Source organism: Panthera onca (genome assembly GCF_046562875.1).
Source record: "Panthera onca isolate mPanOnc1 chromosome E1 unlocalized genomic scaffold, mPanOnc1 haplotype 2 h2.Chr16_ul_11, whole genome shotgun sequence".
Lineage (NCBI taxonomy): Eukaryota > Metazoa > Chordata > Mammalia > Carnivora > Felidae > Panthera > Panthera onca.
This window is the reverse complement of record NW_027675810.1, coordinates 288,711-296,367: the sequence shown is the minus strand read 5'-3', so window position 1 is coordinate 296,367 and position 7,657 is coordinate 288,711. Positions and strand designations below refer to the sequence as shown.

General features: G+C 40.5%; 1 pseudogene; it reads left to right on the top strand.

The window, feature by feature from the left end:
• The first annotated feature begins 3,818 nt into the window (after positions 1 to 3,818).
• LOC144615316 (EF-hand calcium-binding domain-containing protein 13-like) overlaps positions 3,819 to 7,657 on the top strand; it is a 98,920-nt pseudogene continuing 95,081 nt past the window's right edge.

Genomic DNA, 7,657 nt, shown 5'->3' with positions numbered 1-7,657 from the left:
TTGTGGTCTGAAAGTATGCATGGTATAATTTCAATTCTTGTAAACTTATGAAGGGCTGTTTAGTGACCCAGTATATGATCTATCTTGGAGAATGTTCCATGTGCACTCGAGAAGAAAGTATATTCTGTTGCTTTGGGATGCAGAGTTCTAAATAGATCTGTCAAGTCCATCTGATCCAATGTATCATTCAGGGCCCTTGTTTCTTTATTGACTGTGTGTCTAGATGATCTATCCATTTCTGTAAGTGGGGTGTTAAAGTCCCCTGCAATGACCACATTCTTATCAATAAGGTTGCTTATGTTTATGAGTAATTGTTTTATATATCTGGGGGCTCCGCTATTTGGCGCATAGACATTTATAATAGTTAGCTCTTCCTGGTGGATAGACCCTGTGATTATTATATAATGCCCTTCTTCATCTCTTGTTACAGCCTTTAATTTAAAGTCTAGTTTGTCTGATATAAGTATGGCTACTCCAGCTTTCTTTTGGCTTCCAGGAGCATGATAAATAGTTCTCCATCCCCTCACTCTCAATCTAAAGGTGTCCTCAGCTCTAAAATGAGTCTCTTGTAGACAGCAAATAGATGGGTCTTGCTTTTTTATCCATTCTGATACCCTATGTCTTTTAGTTGGCGCATTTAATCCATTTACATTCAGTGTTATTATAGAAAGATACGGGTTTAGAGTCATTGTGATGTCTGTATGTTTTATGCTTGTAGCGATGTCTCTGGTACTTTGTCTCACAGGATCCCCCTTAGGATCTCTTGTAGGGCTGGTTTCGTGGTGACAAATTCCTTCAGTTTTTGTTTGTTTGGGAAGACCTTTATCTCTCCTTCTATTCTAAATGACAGACTTGCTGGATAAAGGATTCTCGGCTGCATATTTTTTCTGTTTAGCACACTGTAGATATCGTGCCAAGCCTTTCTGGCCTGCCAAGTTTCAAAGGAGAGATCAGTCACGAGTCTTATAGGTCTCCCTTTATATGTGAGGGCACGTTTATCCCTTGCTGCTTTCAGAATTTTCTCTTTATCCTTGTATTTTGCCAGTTTCACTATGATATGTCGTGCAGAAGATCGATTCAAGTTACGTCTGAAGGGAGTTCTCTGTGCCTCTTGGATTTCAATGCCTTTTTCCTTCCCCAGTTCAGGGAAGTTCTCAGCTATAATTTGTTCAAGTACCCCTTCAGCACCTTTCCCTCTCTCTTCCTCCTCTGGGATACCAATTATGCGTATATTATTTTTTTTTAGTGTATCACTTAGTTCTCTAATTTTCCCCTCATACTCCTGGATTTTTTAATCTCTCTTTCTTTCAGCTTCCTCTTTCTCCATAACTTTATCTTCTAGTTCACCTATTCTCTCCTCTGCCTCTTCAAGCCGAGCCATCGTGGTTTCCATTTTGTTTTGCATTTCGTTTAAAGCGTTTTTCAACTCCTCGTGACTGTTCCTTAGTCCCTCGATCTTTGTGGCAAGAGATTCTCTGCTGTCCTGTATACTGTTTTCAAGCCCAGCGATTAATTTTATGACTATTATTCTAAATTCACTTTCTGTTATATTATTTAAATCCTTTTTGATCAGTTCATTAGCTGTTGTTATTTCCTGGAGATTCTTCTGAGGGGAATTCTTCCGTTTGGTCATTTTGGAGAGTCCCTTGCGTGGTGAGGACCTGCAGTGCACTTCCCCTGTGCTGTGGTGTATAACTGGAGTTAGTGGGCGGGGCCGCAGTCCGACCCGATGTCTGCCCCCAGCCCACCGCTGGGGCCACAGTCAGACTGGTGTGTGCCTTCTCTTCCCCTCTCCTAGGGGCGGGATTCACTGTGGGGTGGCGTGTCCCGTCTGGGCTACTTGCACACTGCCAGGCTTGTGTTGCTGGGGATCTGGCGTATTAGCTGGGGTGGGTAGGCAAGGTGCACGGGGGCTGGAGGGGCAGGCTTAGCTCGCTTCTCCTTAGGTGATCCACTTCAGGAGGAGCCCTGTGGCAGCGGGAGGGAGTCAGATCCGCTGCCGGAGGTTTGTCTCCGCAGAAGCACAGAGTTGGGTGTTTGCGTGGAGCGAGCAAGTTCCCTGGCAGGAACTGGTTCCCTTTGGGATTTTGGCTGGGGGATGGGCGGGGGAGATGGCGCTGGCGAGCGCCTTTGTTCCCCGCCAAGCTGAGCTCTGCCGTCCGGGGGCTCAGCAGCTCTCCTTCCCTTTGTCCTCCAGCCTTCCCGCTTTCCGAGCAGAGCTGTTAACTTATGACCTCCCAGACGCTAAGTCGCGCTTGCTGTCGGAACACAGTCTGTCCGGCCCCTCCGCTTTTGCCAGCCAGACTCGGGGGCTCCGCTTGGCCGGCGAGCCGCCCCTCCGCCCCGGCTCCCTCCCGCCAGTCCGTGGAGCGCGCACCGCCTCGCCGCCCTTCCTACCCTCTTCCGTGGGCCTCTCGTCTGCGCTTGACTCCGGAGACTCCCTTCTGCTAATCCTCTGGCGGTTTTCTGGGTTCTTTAGGCAGGTGTAGGTGGAATCTAAGTGATCGGCAGGACGCGCTGTGAGCCCCGCGTCCTCCTACGCCGCCATCTTCCGGAACCTCTCTCCTTCCTTTGTTTTATACAAATAGCATTGTGCTTGTTATTGTGAGAAATAATTCAAAGAATGATAAGATACCAATCCATTCTTTCAGTCCATCCATGAAATATAAGTTATAGTTGATATAGGAGATGTATATGTGGCAAATAAAAATACAAGGCAAATGATTAATGCCAGTTGAATAGTGAAGACAGTAACAATGGTGGAGACCATACTATACCAAATAGTTGCTAAGTAAAGATTGAGCTCATGAGAGAAGACCTCGAAGAGGTTACATCGAGTGGGTTGCTGGGGAAATCTGCATAGCCACCTAATGTCTTCTGAGATGGCTATTTGTCACAAGGTTTCATTTGATTTTTAACATGGTTTGAATTCCAGGAATGTTGGACATACCACATTCAGCAGTAATTAGTATAACATTTCAGAAGTAAGTGATTTTAAAGTACTATCTCTGTTAAGAATATTAATACTTGCAGTAAAACTTCATGGTATGCAAATGACCCTGAAAATTGTAACAATGTAATATAACTAGCAATGTAATAAATAGCACATCCACTGTAACTCAGATATAAGTAAAAAAAACCTGTGAAAATGCAAGGAATTTTGAAAATTGGTTGGTATGTGATGTGGAAATCTTTGATTTAAAACAGGCTAAGGCATCTTTTGTTTACAATAGTATTTTTTTGAGAGGCGATGTTATAGGGTGCTGAAGACCATGGCTCTTGAGTTAGGCTGTCTGACTTCAAATTCTGACTCCGCTATTTGTTGGCGGTATAATCTTGGACAACTTGATCTGAGTCTTTATTTTCCTCATCTGTAAAATAAAGATAATGATAATTCCTTAAACAAATATCTGTAAGGAATAAATGAAATAATTTATGTTAAAGTGTTCATCATAATGTCTAGTATATAGTAAGCATTAAATAACATTGGGAATTGCTGCTATGTTAGTAGTTCTGTTTCTCTGGGTTTATTTGAATAAATAAATATAACTGGATTTCTCTGCCTTTTATGTCATTTGTTTTGGATTTCTCTACTTCTTATACCACAAAAGGTAAAATTAAGGTACAGTGTGATCTCCTGCGAATTACAATCTACTAACTGCTTTTTCTAGTTTTTGTACACATATATGGCTTGGGGAATATCTATTTGGTATTATACTGTGTTACATTACAGGGATAACCAGGTAGGTAAATGTAATTAAGTCTCTTAAGCAGGCATATGATTTTTTTCTTATCTTTTTTTTTTTTTTTGGCAGGAAATCCTTTTGTGCTCATTCATACTTGTTCATCAAGACCTTTGAGTCCTCAAGGGCCGAATTTATCTCTAAACTGAAAAATGGAAAGTAAAGTACCTTTATTCTGCCAGGTATTTTTTTCAAAAATAGTTCCTAAAGGCTGCTGCTGCTGCTGCTGCTGCTTCTTCTTCTTCTTCTTTAAAAATAGTTTACATTAAAAAATTAGTTTATATTTATCTCACACCCATAATCAGTAAGCAGATTCATAGAGCAATATAATTATAGGATCTTTTAATAACTAAGGTGAGTTTTGAGTTCTTTTAGTGGGCATATAATGAACTTTCATCCCAGCAATATCAAGAGGTCTGTGGTGTATGTTGAGAGTATTTTGCGGGGTAGGGGACTGGGATAATTTTTTAGGAGAATAAAGGATTTAAACCTACATAAATGGTTGTAGGTAACATAATTAATGATGTGGGAGTCTAACCAGAAGGTAATCTAAAAGATACCAAGTGTCTCTAGCCTTCTCCCCTGTGATTCAGGAGATGTTCTTATCCATTGGCCAGTATTGTGTCAAACAAAAAACAAACCCGGACTTAGTAAGGAGAGACTTTATTCGAAAGGATTATTCCAAGGGAGGAAAGGGACTATTTATTGAAATAGGAGAGGGAAGGCTGTGACCATAAGATCTTCAAGGAGCTCAAGGGCTAGGCAAAAATGGCTTTTCTTTCATGGAGAGGAGTCAACAAGGCTAGGAACTGGATTGGGGGAAGTGGGATGAAAGAGTGGCATGATGAGATAAACAGATCAGAGAATATTTTAGGGGCCTGGAGGAAGGAGGAAAGCTTAACCACATTTTGGCTAATAATCCTTTTGTTCTAATTAATCAGTGGGGTTAAAACAGTTTAGCAAATCATTTCGTAGAGCAAAGAAAAGGAATTTTGAAGATATTTGGCCTTGACATAGGTAAACAAGGGTGGCATCTGTGAGTTTTATCTAAAGCTTATGGGGGAAAAGGGTGATTCCTTGCAGCAAGCCATTTTTCAGAACACAAAAGGGTGAAGGGATTCCTTTAATCTTCACTGTTTTCCAGGAGCACAAGGCTCAGGAAAAATTCAACATTGTCAACTGAGAGTCTTAACCTTTTAAATATACGCTTTCAATGGATCTGGTGCTACCATATGACATGTACCTATACTGTAATCCGAAAGAAATTAAAAAAAAATTTTTTTAACGTTTATTGATTTATTTTGAGAGAGAGCACATGTGCACTAGAGAGAACATGAGTGGGAGAGGGGCAGAGAGAAGTAGAGAGAGGATCCCAAGCAGGCTCTGTGCTGTCAGCAGACAGCGTGGTGTGAGGCTGGATCTCACAAACTGTGAGATCATGACCTGAGCTGAAATCAAAAGTTAGGGGCACCTGGGCAGCTCAGTCGGTTAAGCATCCATCTTTGGTTCAGATCATGATCTCATGGTTCTTGGGTTCAAGCCCCACGACGGGCTATGTGCTGACAGCTCAGAGCCTGGAGCCTGCTTTGGATTCTGTGTCTTCCTCTCTCTCTGCCTCTCTCCCACTCATCTGTGTCTCTTTTTCTCTCAAAAATAAATAAACATTAAAAAAATTAAAAACAAAAGTCAGATGTTTAACCAACGGAGCCACTCAGGCGCCCCCCCACCCCTGCAAAAAAAAAAAAAAAAAAAAAAAAAAATTTCAAGGCTTCTTGCTAAGTACCAAGAAGTGTGATATGTCTATTAACCTGTTCCACTTTTTTATACCTAATACTTAGTTGATTGTATCCTCATGAGCTGATTTGGAAGAGCTGATTCTTAAAAGTTAAAATAATTAACAGCATTAATATATCATACCAGTTTGTCTTCCTTAGACTGTGTAGTTTATACTTCACAGACAGTTCACCTTTAACCACAGAATTTCAGAGATTATTTTCTTCCTTTTCTGTATCATCAAAGTTTCTGTTCACTATTTGACTGCTTCTGTTCATCTGGTCTTTGATAACAGGTTTTTGTGCCTCTCTGTCTTTTTAGATCTTCCTCCTTTTATTTTCCTGGTTTCTGTTTTGAGTCATTTTTCTCAACATCTCTAGGAAACTTTTCATCATTCCTAATAAATATTAGGGCAGCAAATCAGATTGCCTTTTTGAAGCAGGTTGTTAAAGGTGTGCCTCTGTTGTAAGATGAATGTATGCAGACCCTAAAAGTCACTGAAATAGTTCCCTTAATTTACATTTTGTGTAGAAATAGAGATTCTCTAAACTCCCTTAGTGATCTGCTTTATACATGGCCTTTGTAATTTGTTCAGGGGTTAAAAACTAATATACCTTTGATCAGCTAGATGCAGTCCAGTTGTTTTAAGCAAGCAGCCATGTTTTTTTTTTTTTTTTTAAGTTTCTTTATTTTTGAGAGAGAGAGAGAGAGAGAAAGTGAGGATGAACAGTGGAGGGGCGGAGAGAGAGAAGGAGAGAGAGAATCCCAAGCAGGCTCTGCACTGTCAGCAAAGAGCCCGATGCAGGGCTCGAACTCATGAACTGTGAGATCATGTCCTAAGCTGAAACCAAGAGCTGGATGCTTAACCCACTGAGCTACCCAGATGACCTGCAAACAGCCGCATTTCAAAAGAGTATATTTCTCACTTCATTCCTCTTTTTCTAAACATGTTCATTGCTCGTAGGCCCTAGTTCTTTTTTGGAGGGGGAGGTGTCTGTTTAGAAGAAATATAGCTGCTTTATTTTTTTTCTCGATAGACTTTTATTTTTTAGAGCAGTTTTAGATTCACAGCAAAGTTGAGTGGGGAGTTCCCATATACTCCCTGCCTCTATACATGTGCAGCCTCCTCCGCTATCAACATCCTACACCACCGTGGTACATTTGTTACAATCAATAAACCTACACGGACATATCTTTATCACCCAAAGTCCATACTTTACATTGGGGTTGATTCAGTATTGTGCACTCTGTGAGTTTGGACAAATGTATAGTGACATGTAGCCATTATTATAGTATATAGAATAGTTTCACTGCCCTATGTATCTTCTGTGCTCTGCTTATTCATTTTCTCCCTCCTCCACTGACTACCGCTGGTCTCTGTAGTCTTCATAGTTTAACCTATTCAGAATGTCATATAGTTGGAATCATATAGTATGTAGCCTTTGCAGATGGGCTTATTTTACTTAGCAATATGTATTTAAGTTTCCTCCATGTCTTTTCATGGCTTGATAGTTCCTTTCTTTTTAGTGCCAGATAGTATTCCATTTTCTAGATGTACCACAGTTCATGTACTGAGTCTACTGCCATTCATCTGCTGAAGGGCACTGTTTTTTTCCCCAAGTTCTGGCAATTCTGAATAAAGCTGTTTTAAACGTCTGTGTGCAGGTTTTTGTGTGGGTATATGTTTTCTACTCCTTTGGTAAATACCAGTAAGGTGTAATTGCTGCAAAATATGGTATAAGTATGTTTAGTACTGTCTTTCAAAGTGGTTGTACCATTTTGCATTCCCACCAGCAATGAATAAGAGTTCCTCTTGCTCCACATCCTTGCCAGCATTTGGTTTTGTCAGTATTTTGGATTTGGCCATTTTAACAGATGTGTAGTGGTATCTTGATGTTTTAATTTGCACTTTCCTATTGACATGATGTTGAGCAAATGATCTTTTCATTTGCTTGTTTGCCATCTGCACGTCTTCTTTGTTAAGATCTTTTGCCCATTTTTAAGTTGGGTTGTGCTTTTTCTTATTGTTAAGAGTTCTTTGTATATATTTTTGAATATACAGAATAACAGTACTTTGAGTAAAGCCCATTATCAGATATGTCTTTTCTAAGTATTTACTCTCAGTCTGTGGCTTGTCTTCT